General features: G+C 46.6%; 1 protein-coding gene across 8 annotated transcripts in view; it reads right to left on the reverse strand.

The window, feature by feature from the left end:
- The window catches only part of SLC23A2 (solute carrier family 23 member 2), a 128,867-nt gene that overhangs the window by 102,826 nt on the left and 1,690 nt on the right, over window positions 1-24,351 (reverse strand). For 2 of the 8 annotated variants that reach the window (XM_043536164.1, XM_037886500.2), the window contains exons 1-2: window positions 8,510-8,627; window positions 4,780-4,846 (exon numbers count right to left, since the gene is read on the reverse strand). The gene's annotated coding sequence lies outside the window, so the exon portion shown is untranslated. Of the gene's footprint in view, window positions 1-4,779; window positions 4,847-6,093; window positions 7,147-8,509; window positions 8,672-10,930; window positions 11,076-14,350; window positions 14,426-17,049; window positions 17,157-22,376; window positions 22,732-24,351 lie in introns of those variants that run through there. The other 6 variants (XM_043536163.1, XM_043536162.1, XM_037886496.2 and 3 more) reach the window with 6 other exon arrangements.

Here is a 24,351-nt window from a genome sequence, read left to right on the forward strand (position 1 = left end):
AGGTGGGATGGTCCTAGAGCCCAGGCCCCAGCTCAAAGGTCTAAACAGCAATTAACAGCATCTTCGTCCGAGCCAGCCACAGATGTCTACTTGCAGTGCAGACATACCCAGAGGGACCCACTGCCGAAACCTGTTGCCAGTGACTGGAGCGTTTCCTGGAGCAGAAGAGGCCTCATAGAGAAATATTCTCTGTCAAGAGTATCAGCTACCAACTCAAGAGATCATGCTGACTCTCCCCCATCTCCTTCCTTAGTGATCTATACAATCAAAACTGGGATGGATTTTACAAACAAGATAATGGAAATATGCCAGTATGTTGGAAATACCATGACCGAGGTTTTGCAGAGGGACACTAGTATGTTGCTTCTATATTGCCTTTCATCCAAGGATTTGCGATCAAAGTCAGCCGACACAGCTGTGAGAAGATTACTACTGAGCATCTAGGAGCTCTAATCATGAACTAGGACCCCATTTTGCTAGGTACTAGGCTACACCAAGTCAAGGTCTTCATTACTGTACAAGTTTTCCGGCTCTTGATTTTAAAAAAATGCAAATTGGGATAGCTAGATCAAATAAATAGCCAGAGACATTTGCGACTGGTTCCACAACAACACACAAACTTCAAAAGACTTGTACAAAACAAAACATGTGCCTCCACCTGCGTGTGTTAAATTTTTTAAACGTATAAAATTCCACGAGTAAATTGGAGTACGTACAATAATAACAGGAACCTATCCGGGGTAAATACCAGGGTCGTAAAACCACCGTCCGGTAGCCTGAAATATATAATACTACCAGCATGACCATATAGTACTTTATAAACAATTATCTTCGCACTAATACTGTGCAGTAGATAAACACTGTCCGCATTTAAAGATGTGGAAAGGGGCACAGAAATTGTGACTAACTCACCGTCACACATCTTAAGAGCTTGATCCAACTGCCATTGAAGTCAATAGGAGTCTTTCAATGACTGTAGTGAGAGCTAGACCGAGCTGCTAGTCCATGCCATTAGCTGCTCATGGTTGATCCCAACATGTTCTTCAAAAGAAGCGATCCTGTCCAAACTCAGGGCAAAGCGGAGCTCTACATCATATCAGTTACAACGCTTCGAAAGATTATGCCTTTACCTAAAATGCACATGGCTTCAGAGATAGTATTAAGATTCATGAGCTCCCAGTCTTGCATTTACCCTACTAGATCATAATGCCGCTCTGGTTAAACTGTTGACCTGTACTTAATTCTGCCTGTATTTCAGCCATCCAGAACACCTAACCTAAGTGAGAAGGAAAAGTGACGACCTGCTTCAGTTTCCTTGTAAATATCACCAAGCAGCAGAAGTAATGGAGTATTTGCCCAGCCTGCTTCCTTATGAATTCCTCCTTCAGTTCTCGTTCATGCACTTCTCACAACTTGCCTACCAAAAATAACTCATTCTGGCTCCAGAAAAAAATTAGCCACAACCTTATTGTCTCATCAAATAACTAGGATTCCCTCGGTCTAAAAGACATTACAAGAGACTAGTCATCAAATGGTCTGGGAACTGCAGGCAGAGCTTGGGTACAGTATCAGAAACTGTGTCCCATCCCACCATCTGAAATGGTTGGCATGTTGCCTTTGTTAAGTAGGACAGAAGCAGATACTGGAATCTCCATACAAAGGACCAGTTTCTCAATTTCGGCCTCATCTATCCTTTGTAATTTAACACAATAGGGATTCCAAGACTCAGATAACACGAAGCAGGCATCCCTTCCAACAAGAAAGGTAAAAGCCACAGCCTGTTCAAATCGTATCACAATGCAGTCAGCTCAACTGCTATTTGACTTCATGGCATTTTAATTTTATTTAACGTTTGCCAGAGAAACAAGAATGTTGCTATTTTTGTAATGCAGCATTTTATTCCGAATTACAAGCTGCTAATAACTTCACAGAATGACAAGTGACGAAGCCATGACAAGCTATCGAGGTTGTGGGTTTGGTGCTTTTTTTGGAAAGCATTTATATGCTCATGAATATTGTAAGATTATTTTTTTAAACACTCACATTCAATCAGCACCACAAAATAGAAAAACTTTGAAATGTACACTTAAAAGCACAGTATAGTATTCTAATTGATAATGCTAAACTAGTGACACCAAAAAGACCACCAAAAAACAATGATAGTTCAGTAACCAAGTAAGAGCCACGATCACAGCTGTGTCTCAAAAGTGGGTTCAGCATACATCTATAGTACTCTGCAAGTGTAACTTCAGGCCACACCTACTTGACCCAAAGCTCCTTTCAAAGATTTCCCACCATGGCTAATACCAGTTCAGCTCCACTGTCCTTAGCAATGTTGATAGCCCTGGGGTAGACAGGCCACCAGCATATTAATGGCCACATCATCTAACTCCGCGCCAGTGGGCATAGGGCTTCAAATATCAGCAGCAGCCTGTTTACGCTTGGGTACCTGCGCGTGCACAAAGCCTAAAGTTCTCTCTCCCCACTCCAACCTACTTTTAAATTTTACAGCTGATCACAGCAAGAACAAGCATCCTGATAAGAGTTGAAACCACACTGAAAATATAAAAGAGAAGGTAACCTTGACCCGCTAAGATTGTGCCTCTCGAATCTAATGAGATATCAGGGGATAACAAGCAAGCCAGAGTAGCCACAATGAAAATGTGCTCGGGCATTTTAAAGTACTAATGGGGCTCAAGCTACCTAAATGCATGTAGGCATAAGAATCTATTACTTGTACTCAGAAATTAGATATGGAAGAGACCTATTAAGTCACCTTGCTCATTCACCGGACAATACAGAATTGCTCTCTTCAATACATTCTCAAAATGTTTTATCCAGTCCACTTAAAATGACTTATGCAATAAGGTAGCTGACTTACAAATATATGCAGCTAATAAATTTCACAGATGCCTAGAACATTCCAAACCAGCCCTATGTGTAGTGTTAGATTTAAAACACCGGGGGAAAGAGAGGGAAATCAACCAACTTTTCCTTCAGTATTTATACCCATTTGACTCTGTATACTTTGAGCCATTTTATTCTAAAAACAAACACTGTTAATGTTAGCAGGTTACTAAAATCAGACCTCAATCCCCTTAATCACAAGGCAGATAACAAGCAAACATTCCTCTACATCTAACCTATGATTAGTAATTGCACTCAAGAAACGCTATTTCAGCCATTATTTTTAACCAACATAGAACCTAAAAGTCTAAAACAAGAATACAATTAAATGTCGTATTGCTGCTTACACCTTTTCAAATGCAATTCTAACAGAATTACTCTTCCTCTGTGCCCTTTTAAAAACCCTGGAATCATTCAGAGAGCTCATTTTCTCCAGCACTTCGATGTCACAAGCATTGGATCAAAACACCACTTGTACAGAAGGGGAAGGATACAATGTCCTCTGCCACAAACAAGATCAGAACAGGATCATCATGGTTGTACCCAACATCACCTGTATACTGAAGGGCACATGATGCATGTCCTCAACACGAACAGAATTGCTTTGTGTTTAAATTGTCTCAAACTTAATATTAACATGATTTTGAGAACGGATAGCCACGTGCCTTGCTGCCTGAAGTAGAGAGGTTAAGAACCTCTGGAATCTTCCCATTATTAAAGGGCTGGGCTGCACTCCCTCCTGAGTCAGTTAGCACAGCTCTCTTAGCATCAGACACATGGATTGGAAGGCCCTGAAGTATGGCAGTAAAAGCACTTCAGTGGAGTTCAAGACAGAGGGAAGGGTAGCTAGTTTAGCAGAGAAACAAGAAGCTGAGAGGATCTAGGGAGAAGCCCGAGAAAGGGAAGCTGTGTTAAACTCAAACTGCAAGAAAGCAGAACAAGGGGGCTTGGAGATATGAAGTGACAAAGGGAAATGGCAGCCTGTCTGAAGGAGCAGACCTAGCTACTTTACACAGGGTCCCCAGGCAGAGCAGAGGGTGGGCCTGGGTTCCCTCACCAGCCACTGAGGCATGCAAGCCCAAAGGCAGGAATATTGAGCTCAGAGGCAGGCTCAGGAATAGCCCAAGATGGGGAGCAAAAGGCTCTCTTGTATTGGGGGGGGGGGGGGGGGGGGGGGTTGTGAACTTTCTGTTGGACCCTTCTACTACCACTCTAGGGAACTGAACTTTGTAACTTGGCTGAAGGGCCGAGCCACAGAAGACCCATTGAGAGATGGGCTGCCTGAAAATGGTGCCAGAGACAAGGACCACTCACAGCATTGCACCCTGCCACAACTGGGCGCTTCAGGTGGTGAGTCCACTATGTTACAGTGCAATTACAGTACAAACCTAGAAGTTCGAAAAAAAGTGAGATTTCAAAATCCTGATCTCTTTTCCAAGGTGTTTGTTTTTTTAAACAAACAAACATGGCTGAGAGTTGTCAATTTGAATTCACTTCTTCATAGTAAGCGATGAATTTGTTTTTATATACTTGTTTTATATGTAGAGGTCAAGATAAGTGCTTAATAAACTACAGTATTTGAAACCGTCGGTACGTAGAGGAAGACCTAAAAGTCTAAACTTCATTTTTTGCCTCCTATAATCTGAAAATAGCTCACCACCACCAGACTTTTTTCAACCTTCCAGACTACAGTTACCATCAGTACACTACTAATCACTAGAAAATATGGTTTCTAAGAGAAACATGCTCCACAATAAAGATAGCAGTATTACGGGTTGGACGAGAAAGGGATAAGTGAAAGCTTACAAGCAAAACATTTTAATGCAACAGAACACAGCAAACAGATTTTGTTCTCAATTATTTTATTCCTACCTTCCACTACAGCATGATGCACATCCCCTTACATAACCCGACTGTCAGTCTCCTCTTCCTGCAGATTCTAAGCAAAAATAAAACATGTTTTAATTACTGGCATACTGTTTCATAAGTGTTCGCTCTTCATAAATATCGTTAGGTGAGTGGTGGATGGTAGTAACTGTTTCAGATATGTAAGGACATAAAACAAGGAAAATCTTCCGGCTAACTACCCACATCTCCCCAATCAGTTCCAACACATCTCTCAGTCAGATTACATGCTGGTTTGTGCTATACCCTCAATTTAATTTACACGAGGGACCCTAGAATACCGAAGAATGTCTTGAACATTCTTCTCCATAGCGCCTCAAGCTTGAAAACAAAATGCATGAGAAAAACGTGTTTGAAAGAAAAGTCATCCTTAAAAAATGGCTCCCCAATCATAGTATCTCTAAGGCCTTGGCTACAGAAATAGTAGAAGAATCTTGTCTACATGATGGAAATTGACCAGAATAGCTATTGCAGAATTAACTATTTCATAGTATCTCCTTGTGTAGACACTTCTGGAATAAAAGTCCAGAATAATAAAGTGACTTTTATTCTAAAACAGAATGTCCACACAGGGAGCTATTCTGGAACAGTAATTCAAGTCAATTTCCCCTGAGCAGATAAGCCCTAAAAAAAAGTTAATACGGTCTCAAATTAGATCATTATGGCAGGTTATCCACTATTTGTTGAGGAATCCATTAAAAAAAGTTTTACCAGTTTAATTTAAACCCCTTCCCAAGTGACAAACTAAACCAAAGAAAGCTATTCTTATACCAGAGTAATAGCCTCCACACGGAGGTGAGGTTTCTACCGCTATGTCAATTACTGGTTTACACTGGCAGCGGACTGGAGAGGGACACCAAAATTTCCCATGTAGGCAAAGCCAAGGAGAGAGTGACAAGCTGACTTGTTCTAATTATAACCCTTTGACATGGAAAACAAGACATTAATAAATTGAAACCCTACAATCAGCAGGATCTCTAGCTGTTGTTTTTTTCTACCCAATCTTTCGATCGCTGGAGGGTGGGGGGCACATTTTTAGCATTTTCTGTTCGGGAAAAAAAAAAATTAATTGCTGCTGCCTTACTAAGCTACACATGCAGAAAAATGTCTCCTTCCGAACAACACAAATAGCAAAGCTCTGACCTTCATTCTTCCCTTTGAATTCAATTGTACGTTAACTTCAAAACAGGAATGGGGGTATTTCAATGCTAATGCTATTAAGACAGACAACAAGAAAAACAATCAAGGCGGCATATATTAAAAATATCTATATTCTCCCACCCCTGTCTCAGGGAGGAGTCTTCTCTTGCTGCTCCTTCACCATGTCATACTACTTCTTAGAAAACTGTAGGGGTTGCTATCACGTTTGGTATGTTTCCCAAACTCACCTTTGGATCAATAAAAAGAAAAGGAGTACTTGTGGCACCTTTGGATCAATAGTAAATGCAAGATGAGGACATGGTTCTTTACTGTAAACAAAAAGCAGCAAGCTGCTGCCCAAGTCACTGCTGGAGAGAATGGTAGTCACAAACCCTGTACCCTTCCCTTAGGGCTTAGACAATACTCTTGTAACTCCCACTAAAAACACACTGTGGGGGGCGGGCAGGGGGAGGTGTTCTCTCCTCACACATTATTTAACACATGGTAAAATCCTAATGAACACAGGACAGTTTGTAGGTTTTTTTCCTCCACACATTAGCAGGCTGAGGCAAACTTCAGGGCAGAGCCTAGGGTTCATCTCAACCTGCTAACTCATGTTAAGACCATGTGTGGCAAAAGTGAAAAGGGAAGAACTACATCTGATCATTAATTACTTTGTTTCACACTAACCTAGGGACTTCCCCTTTCTGCCAGAACCTGCTTGCAAGGTTTGTGATTCCCCTTCAGGCTGTTAACTTCTGGTGCCTAAAGAACTACCCTCAAAAGCAGATCCAAGGCTGCGTTAAGAGTTTATCTTCTCCGACTAGACTACAAGAATAGGGTGTTTCAAAATGAAAGGGTGGGAATAAAAGTGAATCCTCCTTTCTCTGTCTCTGTATTTCATCTTTTATAGAAAAAATAATCACATATACATAGAAAGCTATGTTACTTGCATACACAATGCTGGGCATCAACTGCTCTACTTAGTTTTTAGGAAGTGAAATGTAACCGCAAGCTAGGGCCAAGCTTTGAGGGTGGAATTTAATTGTGTCTGTGTCGCTCATTTCCAATACAAATATTTTAAGATAAAGCAAATGCATACACAAGACACACATGGGAGGGAATGTGAGGAACATGGGGCTCACAGGTAAAAGCCACAGAACAAATGTATCCTTTTAGCTGTTCCAAATAAACGCACAAGCATATCACGAGAGAAGGATCAGTCAAGGGGGGGTGGGGGGGGGGGGGGGGGGACCAGCCCACCCCTTCAGAGCCGTGCGAGAATTAACCTGAATTCTTCACTGGTTTACAAGCTTACCCCCTACCACCCACTTGGTTGAAAATAAAGATGAGGATCTAAGTGGAAGAGGAAAAAACAAACATGCCACATTAAAAAAAAAAAACCCTTTTAGGCCCTTTTTCCCCCCTCCTTTTGCAAGATATAGGGATCCTCTTCCCATGCATCTACTGCCAAGCCCGCACTCTAGACAGCCAGTATGACAGCCCAGGCCATGCTATTCCTGATGCAATTAGCTGGCTCTGCCCTCCTGGTAGAGGCTAGGGAAGGGAAGCTGCAGCTAAACATGCCAAATGGGGACCCCTGGCTCCCAGACAGAACATGGAGGAGTCATCACCTTGCAGGAGGATGGACGAGAGATGACACTGAGCAAGGGGGGGGGGGGGGGGTTGTACCAGACCTGAAGAGCAGGTCACCCCCCCACCCCAGACACACACAGCAAGAGGGGGCAGGGGGACGATGCTGAAAGCAGGGAGAGGGTGGCAATGGGATGGAGAATAGGGATCAGAGGCGGTTGGGGAGGGGGGGGGATTATCCCCAGGCAGAGGATTAATACAAAGCGGGGGATAGGGGAGAAGGAAGGTGGGTCAATATCACACAAGATGGAGCAGGACGTTAGCAGGGGAGGGGGCATTGCCAAGCAGCCGGGTGGGGGGGGCATTGCTAAGGGACGGGGGGACAGTGTCAGGCAGCCAGGCGGGGGGGGCAGTGCCAGGCAGGCGGGGGGGGATAGCTAGGGGGCGGGGAGGGCAGTGCCGGGGGAGCAGTGCGGGGGGGGGGGGGGGGCCGCGCCCGGCGACGACATTGCTGGGATGGGGGGGAGGGCAGTGCCGGGGGGGCAGTGCCAGGCGACGGCACTGCTGGGGGCGGGTGGGAGGGCAGTGCCAGGGGTGCAGTGCTGGGCGGTGGGGGGGGGGGGGGGCGCAGTGCCGGGGGGGCAGAACCAGGCTGCGGAGGGAGGCAGTGCCGGGGGAAGTGCCGGCGGGGGGGGGGGCAGAACCAGGCTGCGGGGGGGCGGCAGTGCCGGCGGCGGGGGGGGGGGGCGGCAGTGCCAGGCAGGCGGAAGATGCGAGCTGACGGGGCAGGGGCAGGCAAGGGATGGGGGCTATGGGGCCGCAGGGGAGGGGGGTCAGAGGCAGGGCTGGATGCGGGGGGGCGAGGCAGGCAATGCCCGCGGGGGAGCAGCCGGGGGCCGCTCCTGGCGGAGAAGGCTGCGGGGGGGGCGCGGGGCGATGCGGGGCCCGGCTCGCTCCCTCTCACCTGCCATGGCAGCCCCGGGGCGGCTGGAAATGGCGCTGCGGGCTCCGGCTCCGCGCACTCGGCGGCGGCGACTGCGGAGGCAGCGGCGGGGCCGGCCCGGGCACGCGGGCGGGCAGGGGCGTGGCGGCTCCGCCCCCCCAAGATGGCGACCACCCGCCCCCCATGTCCCGGGGGGCGGGGTTGGGTCCTCGCTCCCCCTTCACCCCGTCCCCCCATTGCTCCTCCTCCCTTCCCCGATCCCCTTCCCCTCACCCTTCCCCCCCCCAGTCAGCGCCCCTCCCTTCCCCTTATCCCCTTCCCCCCTCTGCTCCCCCAATGGGCTCCCCCACTCCTCCTCCTCACCCCTTCCCCCCCAGTCAGCGCCCCTCCCTTCCCTTGATCCCCTTCCCCCCTCTGCTCCCCCAAGGGGCTCCCCCACTCCTCCTCCTCACCCCTTCCCCCCCAGTCAGCGCACCTCCCTTCCCTTGATCCCCTTCCCCTACGTCTGCTCCCCCAATGGGCTCTTCTCGCCCCCTCTGCTCCCCCACTCCTCCTCACCCCTTCCCCCCATCTGCTCCCCCAATGGGCTCTTCCCCCCTGCTTCCCCTCTCCTCCTCCTCCTCCTCACCCCTTTCCCCCAGTCTGCCCCCTCCCTTCTCTTGATCCCCTTCCCCCCGTCTGCTCCCCCCAATGGGCTCTTCTCGCCCCCTCTGCTCCCCCACTCCTCCTCCTCACCCCTTCCCCCCATCTGCTCCCCCAATGGGCTCTTCCCCCCTGCTTCCCCTCTCCTCCTCCTCCTCCTCACCCCTTCCCCCCAGTTTGCCCCCCTCCCTTCCCTTGAGCCCCTTCCCCTTCTGTTCCCCCACTCCTCCTCCTCACGCCTTTCCCCCAGTCTGCCCCTTCCCTTCTCTTGATCCCCTTCCCCCCGTCTGCTCCCCCAATGGGCTCTTCTCGCCCCCTCTGCTCCCCCACTCCTCCTCACCCCTTCCCCCCATCTGCTCCCCCAATGGGCTCTTCCCCCCTGCTTCCCCTCTCCTCCTCCTCCTCCTCACCCCTTCCCCCCAGTCTGCCCCCTCCCTTCCCTTGAGCCCCTTCCCCCCCTCTGTTCCCCCACTCCTCCTCCTCACCCCTTTCCCCCAGTCTGCCCCCTCCCTTCTCTTGATCCCCTTCCCCCCGTCTGCTCCCCCCAATGGGCTCTTCTCGCCCCCCTCTGCTCCCCCACTCCTCCTCCTCACCCCTTCCCCCCATCTGCTCCCCCAATGGGCTCTTCCCCCCTGCTTCCCCTCTCCTCCTCCTCCTCCTCACCCCTTCCCCCCCAGTCTGCCCCCTCCCTTCCCTTGAGCCCCTTCCCCCCTCTGTTCCCCCACTCCTCCTCCTCACCCCTTTCCCCCAGTCTGCCCCCTCCCTTCTCTTGATCCCCTTCCCCCCGTCTGCTCCCCCCAATGGGCTCTTCTCGCCCCCTCTGCTCCCCCACTCCTCCTCCTCACCCCTTCCCCCCATCTGCTCCCCCAATGGGCTCTTCCCCCCTGCTTCCCCTCTCCTCCTCCTCCTCACCCCTTCCCCCCAGTCTGCCCCCCTCCCTTCCCTTGAGCCCCTTCCCCCCTCTGTTCCCCCACTCCTCCTCCTCACCCCTTTCCCCCAGTCTGCCCCTTCCCTTCTCTTGATCCCTTCCCCCCCATCTGCATCCCCAATGGGCTCTTCCCTCCCCCACTTCTCCTCACCCCTTCCCCCCAGTCTGTCCCCTCCCTTCCCTCGATCCCCTTCACCCCCGTCTGCTCCCCCAAATGGGCTCTTCCCGCTCCCTCTGCTCCCCCACTTCTCCTCCTCACCCCTTCCCCCCAGTCTGCCCCCTCACTTCTCTTGATCCCCTTCCCCCCGTCTGCTCCCCCCAATGGGCTCTTCTCGCCCCCTATGCTCCACCACTCATCCTCCTCAGCCCTTCCCCCCAAGTCAGCCCCCCTCCCTTCCCTTGATCCCTACCCCCCCATCTGCACCCCCAATGGGCTCTTCCCTCCCCCACTCCTCCTCCTCACCCCTTCCCCCCAATCTATCCCCTCCCTTCCCATGATCCCCTTCCCCCCATCTGCTCCCCCGATGGGCTCTTCTTGCCCCCCACTCCTCCTCTTCGCCCCTTGCCCCCTATTGCCTGCTTCTGCTGCTCCCCTGGGCCCTGCTCCCCCCATCTCTTCTCCATCCCTCATTCTCTCTGCCCCATTCCTCCCCCGCTTCTGCTCACCCTGGGTCCCTCCTTCCTCCCTTCACCCCCCGCCGCCCCTGCTTTCCTTCCTCCTCATTCCTCTTCTGCTCCCCAGTCTGTTCCCCCCCACCCCTCCTGTCCCTTCCACCCCTCTTATCCTGTTCCCCCCACTCCTTCTGTCCCATGCACCCCTCATTCCTTCCCTTCCCACTCCCCATTCTTTCCCTTCTCCCACCCCTGCTTACCCAGCTATAGCCCGTTCCCTGGGTGCATTATGGCTTGGATTGTCACTGCCCTGGTTGTGTTGCATCAGTCACATCCCCTGTGCAGAGGTCTGAATGCTGGGAGAAAGGCACAGGCCACTGGCCAGGTGTTTCGTGAAACGTTTCCCTGTATGCAACAAACAAAAGGGATGTTTTGTGTGAAGTTCACATACGCACTGTAGGGGACATTGTGTGATGCGTGTACATACCTTTTACGGACATTTTGGGAGATACACTCCTTTTGGGATGTTAAGGGTGGTACTCGCACCTTTTGAGCCATTTTGTGGGGCACACCTCTCCACACCCCTTAGGGAACGTTTTGTCTCCTTGTCGTATTTTTATTAAAGGCTTCTATAGTTTGCACGTGTTTGTAAACTGTACAAGGAACTCAGACCCTGTGCTTTCCGTCCACTTTTGACATCTCTCTTTAGATTCCTTCCATTTCTCTGCCACTGGTAGAGTTGGGACCCATGGTTCCGACCCTTGTGTGGAACTGCTTTGACACCACCACATAATCCACCCTTTTTACCCTTGGCATTTCAGCCTCCAGTCATTGTGCAATAGCTTCCCTAAGTGCTGAAGAATACCCCACCTTCAGAGCATTCTGCACTGACAAGTACATAAATACTATTTAAAAACACCTGGCCCCAGTATTTACTCAAAACATCGGAAACATTTAAATCCAAACTTCTCTGAGCTTCTGTTTCTCCTCCCACCCTTTGTCTGACTTGTCCGTTGCAAGATCTTCAGAACAGGAACTAGCTCTTGCTGTCCATATGTCTGGTGCCTAGCACAATCGGGCTCTGATTTCAGGTGGGGCCTGCAGCTACTGCATTACTGTCATACAAATAGATTTTGTATTTCTAGTCTTTGAACATAAGTCTGACAAGAAAAACAGGTACCTTGATACTGTTGTAACTAGCACTCTATAAATATCTTACGTAGATGTCAATAATTCATTACAATACAATAGACAAGGACAAGCTATCTTGTAGCAGCTAAAGCAGAAAACAAGGAGTCCGAATCCTGGGTTCTGTCCCCACCTCTGCCAATGACGCTTAATTTGTCTATGCCTTAGTTTCCCCGCCTGCAAAATATTACCTGCCTTAAAAGGGATATTGAGAGAATATATGTTCTTTAAGCCCTATGTAGCTGGCACCACTCACATGTTAAGCGTTTGCTGGATCGGGGCCACACGTGGCAGCAGGACACACAACTCTCAGTTGTCAATACCTGTCATTTATTGCAAGTCATGTGGTATTTGATGTTTATGTTAAAGCCCCAGCGCCACAAGTTAATCTCATAATTTTTGTGGGGCCTGAGTTGTCGTTTTCAAACCCTTGGGTTGTCAATAGCAGGGGCTGCCCTTTGTCAGCCCTACCGTGCTTTGCCGATTGCCGCGTCCAGGTTGATTATATTTAAGTGTCCTAATTATTATATCTTTCTGATTAGGTTTGATGCTGTTTGATTACTGTAATGATTTACTTTTTGTCCTTTAAAGTATATAGTACTCAGCTCCACTTGCTGAGATGCACCAAGTTTTTGAAACCCTGGCTTATTCCACTGTCCTTCCTGTGTTGTGGGAAGTCAGTAGCTTGTCCCCCTGCAATCAAATTGTGACGAAGTGCAATCTGATAAGTTTACAGTGGATGTACTGTCTCTAGTGATCTTCGACCCTGTCCTGACTGATCCTGAGCTTTCTCTTGAAGCTTCACCCTTGCTTATTTGATTCAGGTGCCTTGTTGCTATTACAGGAATCCAAGTCACTAGGAAAGACTCTGTGCTCCCTAGGCCTGAGGAACTAACTTTGAATCCATTACATCATTGCACCCAGACCTGCAACTCCGTGTTGCTCTTGCAGCCCTCTGCCTCGACACTTACTGCTGGTACAGAGCTGTTTACCAGGTTTAACTCTTACTGCGCCACTGAAAGAGGGTTTCATTGGATCCCATTAAAGCTGATTTTAAAATCTTTGTTCTGACAAGGCCTTCCACATTCACTAGGTCACTCCCTTTGTTAAGCCCATAAATGGCTTTCAGTTGTACCAGATGGAGACACTGTCTAGTAAGGATAAGTCATGATGCGTCTATGCATGTGTGTGTCCATACACTCATTATGTGCCCCGCTATAGAATGTGACCCTTCATGTCGGAGAATGCCCAGCTTTAACTCAAGCCTACATTACTTCTTTAGAAATGCAGCTTTTAAAAGGCTTGTTACAGTAGATTAGTGTGGAGCCATGGTATCAGAGGCATTTTAGAAATGCAAGATTGATTGATTGAGAGTGAGGCAGTTCTGCAGGTAGCAGTTGCTTCTAACGGGAAGATTGATTGTATGTATTTACTGATGCAGATTTTCAAGTTTCCCATATTGACTTCTTGTGCTTGGAAATTGCTGGCAAAGAAAGCTCTCTTTTCCTTTATTATATGAATTGAGGGTGGGAAGGATAAAAAATTTGGATATATGAATAAAGCATGTAGTAGGAATGCATTCGATGAAGTGAGCTCTAGCTCACGAAAGCTTATGCTCAAATAAATTTGTTAGTCTCTAAAGGTGCCACAAGTACTCCTTTTCTTTTTGCAAATACAGACTAACACGGCTGCTACTCTGAAGCATGAAGTTTTGCCATCCTCACTTATGGAGGAAGGTGGCAGAATTGGATCCAAAGGGTCCTATTTAATTTGTGGGTCAGGTTCATATTTAGCAAAGAAGGAAAGCCAGGGATTAGGAGGATAGCCCCAAAAGCAAGGGGCTAGAGTGGATGTTCAGTGCTCTCAGCGTTAGATGGACATAGCTAGACTCCCTGTAACCACATGTTTAAATCCCACCAGACTCATCTTTGTTCTTCCTAGGTAGATTAGCTGCCTTCTAGATGGTTTACTGTGTTGCAATTGTATTCAATAAGACCTTGAAAACTGAGTTCCTATCTGAATATTAAAGACCCTCCGGCACTAACACAGGAAGTGGAGCTGTGATGGCCCCAATTTCCCTCTCTCACTGCTGTGTAATATAAATGCAAACTAATATGCTATGATTATTGGAAAATAGAAGTCCACGTTATAAAACTGTACCAAAGGAGAGGGAGCAATTCATGTAAGTGTAGTCAATTTTTGCCAAACTCAATCACTGGACCATAAACAGCTGGGAAGAGTTACAGATCTCTCTGTATGTATCCCAATAAGAGCAGCACATCTCCAGGCTATAGGTACAATTATAGCAATTAGTCAGCATGCAAACAATAGATATTGAGGGACATAACACCCCTTTGCAATTTTCTTCATGCATGCACATCTAATCTATTTCTCTTTGTGCACGTTCAACACATTCATCAGCATGCTATTTGGGTCAAGTCGGCCCAGAGACTCTGAACTGTCATTTCAGTGGAAGTTAGCAACTTACATACCTTTGAAGATCTGGGCCTAGGTCCTTAGCCCTCACCCAAGGATGTAAGCTTGCTTGTAACTCTTCCCCATAGCACCTGAACGAAGAGAGGATGCTGAGCGTTCGGCCTTGTCCACACTGCGATCGATTAATACCATGTTCCAATACATGTCCTAATCGCGTTGTTATAACATGGTGTGGTTTCTGCCTGGGTACACCAGACCAAGTTTAGGGACAAGGTTGTAACCAGATTCCTTTAATATAGTTATAGGACACGACATGTTGTAACATCATGGCTTTGGTGGGAACCGTGTGGGAATATTGCAGTAGTATGAGAAAAGCTCTTGTGCCCAGAGTCCCACCCTGACCGGCGCAGGATACCAGGCTGGATGGACAGTTACCCCACAAGCAGCTCCCAGGATGCTGGACTTTCCACAGCTAGGAACTGAATCCCAGAGCCCTGATTCCCACCTCTTTGTTTTAACCGCTCAGTGTGCGTCTCATATGTAGTATAAATACCAGAGAGAAAGCTAGTAGTGATCAGAAAATGCATTTGAGAAATTCATATATATTTTTAGTCAATTTTTGCCAGAATGTAGGGCCCGGTTGTAATAACTGGGCCCACACATTTACACCATTTGTAAGCCCAATTGTGGAAAAGTGGATACGTTTATAAATTGTCACAATAGCTTATAACAATGAATGTTGATGGGGAAAAGGTGCAAAAAGAATCAAAAAGCTGAATTAGTCCAAACATAATATAAGTCAAGGACTGTGTTAAAATTATGGCCGGTAAACAAGAGAAGCGTAGGACAAAACATTAATGGACCAAAGTAAGAGTCTGCCTTCACTGGCCAAAATTGTACATTTTGCAATACTGCGGTAAGCCTTTGACCAGAAAAAGGCAGCTCAAAGCCATGTCATGAAAGCCCAAAGTTTGCCAGGTCGCAGAGTGGCTGATAAGACCATACGCTGGGCCTGTGTTTTTCCCAGCAGAGAGGTTGCAAGAGAGTCAACGCCAGAGACAGAGGCTGCACTTTCTATGTACGCTATTCTTCGTCTTCTTGTTAAAGTCTGACCCTGTTTTCTAGAACTGCAGCTCCAGCCCATCTCAACTAATTTCTTTTTTCCCCCAAAAGCACAGCTCTTCCCATCTTAAAGACTGGCAAACAAGGGGATTTTTCCTTATAAAAACTTTGCAGCTAAAGAGAAAGTGGGATATGGTTAAAAATGAAAAACCTTACTTAATATTTTACAAGTCAAATGCTTTAACCTGTTTTGTTCTACTTTGTCTATATCTATAATAGAAGGTTTAAAAGTTGTCAGTCGTCTTTGTCAGGGCAGCAAGCAGGCGGAGGTCTCTGTATACCAAACCCTGAACTGTGTTTAAAAGTGTTTAATAATGGACTTACAGGGTCATGTTAACACCTTTGACTCTTTGGACCCATGCATTAATTTTGATTGACTATAACAGCCCCGATGTTGCAGTGAACTCTGTGTAGTCAGACCCCTGCACCCACACCCAGCCCGAACAGGTTCCTGATTGTGGTGGCTATAGTATGCACAAGGCCTTAGTCAGCTTGGTCTTGCCCTTCTCTGGAACCAATATTGCCATGATATTCTGAAGTTAACATTTCGTAGTACGTTCCCAGGCATGTCAGTCTATTACTTTGTTTGTTTCTCTATACCACTTAGTAAGGACGCTGCTAAGTAAGGTCAGGGTTTTGTTGCGATGCAGTATCTTACTGGCATAAATTTAAAGGCTGAGATATTTTTGGCAGTCATCTCCATTGTTTGTGCAGCATTTCCAGTTTAAACTCAAGCGTCACCTCATCCTGGGACAAACCTGCTTCTCCACGTGGAAAAAAAATAGAATGAAATAACCCTAACCCTAATGACACTATTAGAAAACACCCAATTATTTCAGGGCATGAAGGAGGTCAGGAAGAATCCCCAATAAGCAGGTTATTCTCTAAGGTGGGGCTTCTTGAACCTTTCTGTGAAGCATCAGGATACTGACTGGATGAGTCACTGGTTTGATCTGGCATTGCGATTCTGATATTCTGTGTCCATTTACAAAAAATCTGCATGACCAATTGTGTCATTTATGTGACACAGCCATGAAATCTGCTTGGAAGTCACAAAGTCCTGGATAAGTGAGAAGAGAATGGATGCATTGTCCAAGGCCAGACTGTATTCCTGAGCACCTGCTTGGAAGCCAAGCTGTTCAGCATGTGTGTGTCATACTTACATGAGGGGAAATTATTTGGGAATAACCTCTGGTACACACTGAATTGGGTGGTGAGTCTACAATTCTCTGTTCCTTTACAATTAGATATAGGCTGAAAGCAAAATACCAGCTCTGGACACTCTCAAAGCATAGATAAGTCTGGATCTGGATTCCATAGAGGTTCAAACCAAAACCGCAGTTTCAGAAGTCTTTGGAGAAGTTTGTTCTGGATGCCAACTTTGTAGCTCAGGCTCAACTCACCATCTTGAGTGATACATTGTCAGAATAATGTTAAAAACCCAACCTGCACTAAATAATTAATCTGTGGAACTCACATCCACAAGATATTACTGTGGCCAAGAGTTCAGCAGGATTCAAAGGATTAGATATCTATATTAATAGTAGATAGGGTAAAGAAAGTAGAAATTTAAAACCAGCCCCCCGAGGTTGGGAGCAAACTTTCCCTCTGAGAAGGTTACTTGATAACTTACCATCAGTGGGCTTTTTGCTCCTTCCTCTGAAGCTTCTTGCACTGACTGCTGGTGGAGACCCAATACTGGACTAGATGGACCTGAGGTGTGATCCAGAAACATAGGAACTACCAGATTAAAGAAAAGGAGTACTTGTGGCACCTTAGAGACTAACCAATTTATTTGAGCAGAGCTTTCGTGAGCTACAGCTCACTTCATCGGATGCATCCGATGAAGTGAGCTGTAGCTCACGAAAGCTTATGCTCAAATAAATTGGTTAGTCTCTAAGGTGCCACAAGTACTCCTTTTCTTTTTGCGAATACAGACTAACACGGCTGTTACTCTGATACCAGATTAAAGAGACAGAAGAGGCCATAGGTGAATTGATTTGTAGCTAAAGAATGCTATATACCACCACCTAGTGGAAAACATGTAGCATCATGTTTCAAATTCTCTAGCTACAGAGGACACAGTAAATATATCGTTACCCCTTTTGGGGCAATTGTTAGGCTCTGTCTACACTAGCGAGCTTACAGCAGGGCAGCTGTACCAATGCAGCTGCCCCACTGTAAGATTTGCCATATAGCCGCTCTATGCCGGCAGGAGAGAGTTCTCCTCTCGACATAATTAAATCACCCCCAACGAGCAGGCTACCACTTATGCCGGGGACACTTATGTATATAGTTGGGGTGTGTTTTTTCCACAGCCCTAAGCGATGTAAGTTTTGCTGACATAAGTGGCAGTGTAGACATGGCCTTAGCCAAAGTTCAGGGAATGGGGGACAGACAGATTATTTCCTTTAGGAGGAGAAATTGATGGAGTCAGGCATCTTTGATGCAATCCTGTTTGTTTACAAACAACGTACAGTGGGCTGTTCCCCTGAACACAGGAAGAATCAAACGGGAAATAGTTTCTTTGCTCACAGCTACAAGCCTTTTGCATAGGAGCCAGCACTCAGCCCCAAAAGTTCTCTAGGCGTTTCTCATGGCCACTTTCCCACGGCTTGCTTGCATTACACTGATGCTGATGATTCTTTGCTGCCTTCTTCCTCAGCTTCTCTGGGACTTCTCCTGACGCTGTTCCTCACACACATATACACCCCTCTACTAAACAATGCCCAACGAAGCCCTACCCCCACATAGTTTGAATTCATGAGCAGCCTCACACATGCCTTTGTTTTGGGCAGAGGCCTGGGCCTGCATTGTGGTGGCAGCGGAGCTATTGTTTCAGCTACTTGCTTCCATAAAGAAACTTCATGGCTTCTTAAAGGACACCTGCTACACCTCCAGTTTCAGGGAGGTTTAACCCAGTGTATGACAATGTTTCCCAGACTTGACTATTTATATTTAACAATGTAAGACTACAACAAACGAAAATCACATGGTAGTTATCAAATGTTTTAAATGTGTATGTGATGTACTCCTTTTTGGACTAAACCCTCAGTTTTCCTCATCTGTAAAATGGGGATATTAGGACTCTTTTTTCCAGGGGAGTTAAGGATTAATTTGTGTCAGTACAGTTTAAAATGTTACTACTTTTCAAAGGTCTCATAAATTTTTTTTTAAACATTAATTAATGAGGCTTCAAGTAGCAAGCCTAGATAGATAAGTCACGTATTGCTATTACCATTTTAGACAGGTAAACAAAGGTTTTTGTTAAATGACATCTTTGCACACACCACATATTCTGCAAATGGGGACCATACTCGGACACATTCGATGGTATTATTGAAAACTGAATCAGCCCCCCTAATTCCCTCAGGAGCTTTTTGGCCTTTTTATGATAAGGCTGCGCAGAATGCACTGGCAAAGCAATACAGATCCAAGCATGGTGAGTAAGTGGGGAAAGTAACAGCAGTAGAGGACATTTACAGAAACTAATTAGACGAGACAGCTCATTCTTTGGATGAGTAGCTGACTTTCTTGAGGCTGATGTATCATTTCCTGTATCTCAGTGCTGCAATCAGCATTTGGGATTTAGCTAGATGAACAGGGAATGGGCCCATACTAGGGACCCTTTCTGCAGTTTTGGGGGTTCTTTCCATGGGGTCCTGCCATAACTCCAGTGGAGGCTGCAGTCTACGGAAGTGAAAGATTGCTCTTTAAAGCCCTGTTCCTGCTCCCATTAATGTCAATGGAAGAGATTTCACTGGATGAAGGGTCAAGCCCTTAACATACTGTATAGAAGAGGATACATTCATTCTGAAGTAATTTTTCCATTTCTTTCTAATGCATGGAAAGAAGGAACCTTTTCCTAGTGCCTTCTGTTATGAGCATGGGAGCTCTCAACCTGAAAGTGGGTAGTCTGGGTCAGTATTAACTTTAAGCACGGGCTTAAGTCCTACTTAAAGTCAAACTTGAGCATGTACTTAAGTGCTATGCAGAACTGGGACCCGAGAACTCATCAGGATCAGACCTACAGTGAAATCATGTTTTTCACAGAACTTCCAAGTGGAACAACAACTGGGTTGCATCCGATGAAGTGAGCTGTAGCTCACGAAAGCTCGTGCTCAAATAAATTGGTTAGTCTCTAAGGTGCCACAAGTACTCCTTTTCTTTTTGCGAATACAGACTAACACGGCTGTTACTCTGAAAACTGGGACTTTAGCAGTCTCAGACTTGGATTCTACTCCCATCTAAACAGTTTCACTCCCTCTTAGTTTGCTAGATGCCGATGTCACTATTGTAATAGGAAAAGTATCAAAGACAAGTCCACTCTCAAGTGCAGTCTTCACTAAAAAAAATTCAGCCTTAAATTGCTTGTCTTGTACCAGGATTTTTAGAGGCATCCAGTTTTTATCAAAGTGAATCAAAGATATTCTAACAAAACCTACAGGGAACAGACCAAAACTCTCATTTACACCGGTGACTGCAAGCTGTTGAGTTTCTTCAGCTAAAGGAATCACACCAGAGTGAATTCAAAATGAGCTGAATCTGTTTTAGGCTTATCAATAACTCATAAGATCTCAACTCTGATGTCCTTCTGCTGAAAGGCATAAAGAAATCTAAAGCAGATAAAGAATTCATCATTAAACCTACATACCCTCTGCATGGGAAGCCATGTGGTTTAGCAATTTGGCCACTGAATTAGGTCTAGGCCTGGGGTCTATTCTTGGACCTGCCACTGACTTTTTGCGTGGCCTTGATCAAATCACAGAGGGGGAAAAAAATAAATCAAGATCAGGACTTCTAGTCCCCTAGTTTTACCACTAAGGCAACATTCACTTTGTCAGTTTGTGGGACAGGAGTCTGTGCCTCTGTTTCCTCTCCTACCCTTTGTCTCGTCTATTTAGACTACAAGCTCTTTGGGGCAGAGATTGTCTCACGTATCCATACAGCACGCAGCACAGAGGGGTCCCCATCTTAGCTGGGGGCTGTAGGCACAATGGGAATGCAAATAAAATATTTATCTTCGAGAGAGGTCTCACTTTTGAGACCGATTCCTTACTGCATCATCAATAACCAACAAAGCAAATGTGTCAAAAAATACGGTCATCAGAAAAATGTGGGTTTTTTTACAGCTTGCATGTGTTGCTAACAAGATCAGTAAGACCTTTTTAAAAGTTCTAGCATAGACCAGTGAGCTGACGGGGCTACTTTTATTGACTTTAAAATAATTCAATATTACAAAAAAAAAAAAAAAAAAAAAAAAAAACCACACACCAGCTGCTTGGGAAGATACATTTCCCTTTCACACAGCTATCACAGAACAGATTTTCAAGGGCCTGGTTCAGCAAAGCATTTAAACATGCCCGTGACCTTCTTTAGAAGTTAAACACGTGCCTAAAGTTAAGTGCTTTGCAGAACAGGGACAGAGGTTAAGCATGTGGTTAAAAGCTTGGCAGAATCAGGGCCTACACTCAGAGAGGCCCATTATGATGATCGAGCCTGACCTTGCACCTAGAATTTCACCCAGTGACTCCTACATTCAGCTCAATAATTCCGGTTCCCCGGACTGGTTCTCGCCAACCGGTGATATTACCACCAAGGAGCAAGGTTTCCATTTAGGAGAATGGCTCAGGTTTAAATGAGGCTGAATGCCACTCATATTTGCACACAGGCATCTTTACATCTTTCCCTGGTGACTGACGGGGCTGGCGTCAATTGAAACTAGCAAATACAATAAGTCAGCACGGGAACATTAAAAAAAATAAAATAAAGCAATCTCTTGCCCTCCTTTGTATTATTCTGTCTCGCCCTTTTTTTAAAAATGCTCAGGAGATGTGATTAGTTTGCTGCCCTCCGAGTGACCATTTAGGAAGACAACAGCAGTGCCGGCGCTGCGAAGCATACATTGAAATCTAATTAGAAAGGACAGGATTGTTGTGCCAACTCATCCTTGTGTATCCTGCAGGTTTTCCTGTCCTTATTTATGTTCAGCTAAACGATGGCTATAAAAATAGCAGTACAGCGCTAAGCCTCTTAATGGCAAATATAGCTGAATTTGGCTCATTGCAGTCGACAGGAGCAAAGTGGAACTCTACTGCAGGGGCTAATCTAAGCTAGATGCCAGGAAAGATGCTGTAGATTGTACTAGGATTGTGAAAATAAAGCCCTGCTCGAGGATCATTTATATTTCTAGGGCACCCAAAGTGCTCCAGGGGAGTCACAACATTATTTCTCTTTCAGTTCTATGGAGGTTTCACACAAGCTAAACTATAGTATTTAGGACAAAAATTACAAATCTATAGGACAGCCAAGACCCATGCCATCAGCCAGAACCCACAGCCCCTGGAGCCTCAGCCCATCCAGCCATCCGTTAAGGGCTGGTTTTTCAAAAGAGCTCAGCAGCCACTTTTCAATCTGACCTTTGAGAGTCTAGAACAGCACCCACTTACTGAGTGCCCCCCAATCACCAGGGGTACCTCTGCAGGGCCCCACCCCTGTTTTCTCCTTCCCTGGGCACCTTAAACAACCCCCACACAGTCCAAAGGAAAACTCGGACATTCCGTTTCGCCAGTCCTCAGGTACCCGCCAGCCCCACGCAGGCCCCCAACTCAGCTTAGTGTCTCTCTGTCCTTTCTGCAGGAGCCAGTCCTACACCCTGCAGCTCTTTCGTCAACCTACCTGCACGTCCTGGATTTCTTTTACTTGAGCAGCCCCAGCTTCCTACCAAGCTTCCTCCCGCCTCTCACACACTTTTTCAACCATCCCCTTCCTGGCAGCATCCTGCTGCCTTTTATGTGGGGGAATCACCTGATTCCTCTCAGGTGGGGCTCATCAGGGCTGGTTTAGCTTGAGGGCTCCGACCTATGGGCCAGCCACCCCATTACAGAGAGTAACAGACTGAGTGTAATCTATTGCTTAAGCACTTTGAGAGCCTCGCACAAAAGGGGCCGAGTTATATACCTATTTAAACTGAAATCTTTCTCACTTTTGCTACTGATTTCCATGGGATCAGGCTTACGTCCCTACAGCCGGTCCAAAATCCCTCTTGGGTAACTGGTGTTAGGCTCCGGTAGCTTTGTTGCAAAACCAGAGTGCGCTCAAATACCGCTGAGGGTTTACATCCCCATAACAGCTGCTGGGAACTTCTGCATCTGGCGTGAAGATCTTCCATTCACATTAGCACCTGCCACCAGTGATGCTGGAGTAGAGGCTCAGCAGGGAAGCTGTCAGACAAGAGGATGAGGTAGCCACTCTGGGCGGTACCACGGCACCTACCACAAGGCTGTTCAGGGAGGCGGGCGGGCTAGCAAAGGTCCTGCAAAGAACATGGCATTTAAACTCGTTAAATCCAACAGTAAGCAGAATTTAGTGCCCATAGCTCCAACCACATCACTTTGGATATTGGGTAATAATTGCTGCCTCTCCCCTTCCCCCCACCCCCCAACTTCTCAGTGCCTCCCAGGGGTGAGTTTTTAATTAGACTCTTCCTCAGAACAGCTCCAGGACCTGAGAGCTGGAACACTGAAACCAACGCTGAGGAAACATAACTTCTTGCCCTAAAGCAAAAGCATTATGCAAGAGTTACTGAACCAGGAGATCATCCATATGTCTTCCTTGCTCTTCTTCTTAGGATTCTGTCTCCTTTTCCCACTTTTGTACCCACTCTTCCCTAAACACTAGAATATGCGCTGTCAGAAACATTTGCAGGGGGGCAGATTGGACAATCTAGTACAACTTTACTCGATTTACATTTCTAGAATTCCCCTCAAGGCCCCTGCATGGCATCAACCGAAAAAGGGACACCCTTTGGGGACCCTCTGCACTTCCCCTAGGTGACAAGAAGGGAATCAGCAGGGTCCAGGGTGAACCAATTCATAAGAACATGAGAATTCCCCAGCTAGTACATCAAATCAAGCTCCCAACTGCAGCAGAATTTCAATCCCTTCCTTCGCAGAATCATAGAAATGTCGGGCTGGAAGGGACCTCGAGAGGTCATCAAGCCCAGCCCCCTGTGCTGAGGCAGGAACAAGTCAACCTAGAGCACCCCTGACAGGTGTTTCTCCAACCTGTTCTTAAAAACCTCCAGTGATAAGGATTCCGTAGCCTCCCGTGGAAGGCTATTCCCGAGTTTAACTCCTTCTTGTTCGAAAGTTTTTTCTAATATCTAGCCTAAATCTCCCTTGCTGCAGCTTAAACCCATGACTTCTTGTCCTATCTTCGGTAGATCTGGAGAACAATGGATCCCCCTTCTCTTGACAACAGCCCTTCATGTATTTGAAGACTGTTACCAGGCCCCTTCTCAGTGCTTTTCTCAGGACTAAACATACCCATTCTTTTCCACCTTTACTCACAGATCAGATTTTCTCAAACTTTTCCCATTTTTGTTACTCTTCTTCAATTTGTCCACCTCTTTGCTAATGTGTGGCACCCCGGAACGGGACACTGTACTCCAGCTGAGGCCTTACAACGGTTGAGGTGAGCGGGACAATTACTTCCTATGTCTTACAAGCAACATTCCTGTTAATACACCCCAGAATGATATTAGCCTTTTTCACAACTGCATCCCATTGTTGACTCATATTCAGTTCGTGATCCCCCAGATCCTTTTCTGCAGCACGACCACCTAGCCAGTTATTTCCCATTTTGCAGTTGTGCATTTGATTTTTCTAAAAAGTACCCTTGCGCTTGTCTTTATTGAATTTCATCTTCGTGAATTCAGACCAATTCTCCACTTTGTCAACGTCGTTTTGAATTCTCATCATAGAATACCAGGGTTGGAAGGGACCTCAGAAGATCATCTAGTCCAACCCCCTGTTCAAAGCAGGACCAATCCCCAATTTTTGCCCCAGATCCCTAAATGGCCCCCTCAAGGATTGTACTCACAACCCTGGGTTTAGCAGGCCAATGCTCAAACCACTGAGCTACCCCTCCCCCC

This window comes from Chelonia mydas, chromosome 26 (assembly GCF_015237465.2).
Source record: "Chelonia mydas isolate rCheMyd1 chromosome 26, rCheMyd1.pri.v2, whole genome shotgun sequence".
In the NCBI taxonomy this organism is placed as follows: domain Eukaryota; kingdom Metazoa; phylum Chordata; order Testudines; family Cheloniidae; genus Chelonia; species Chelonia mydas.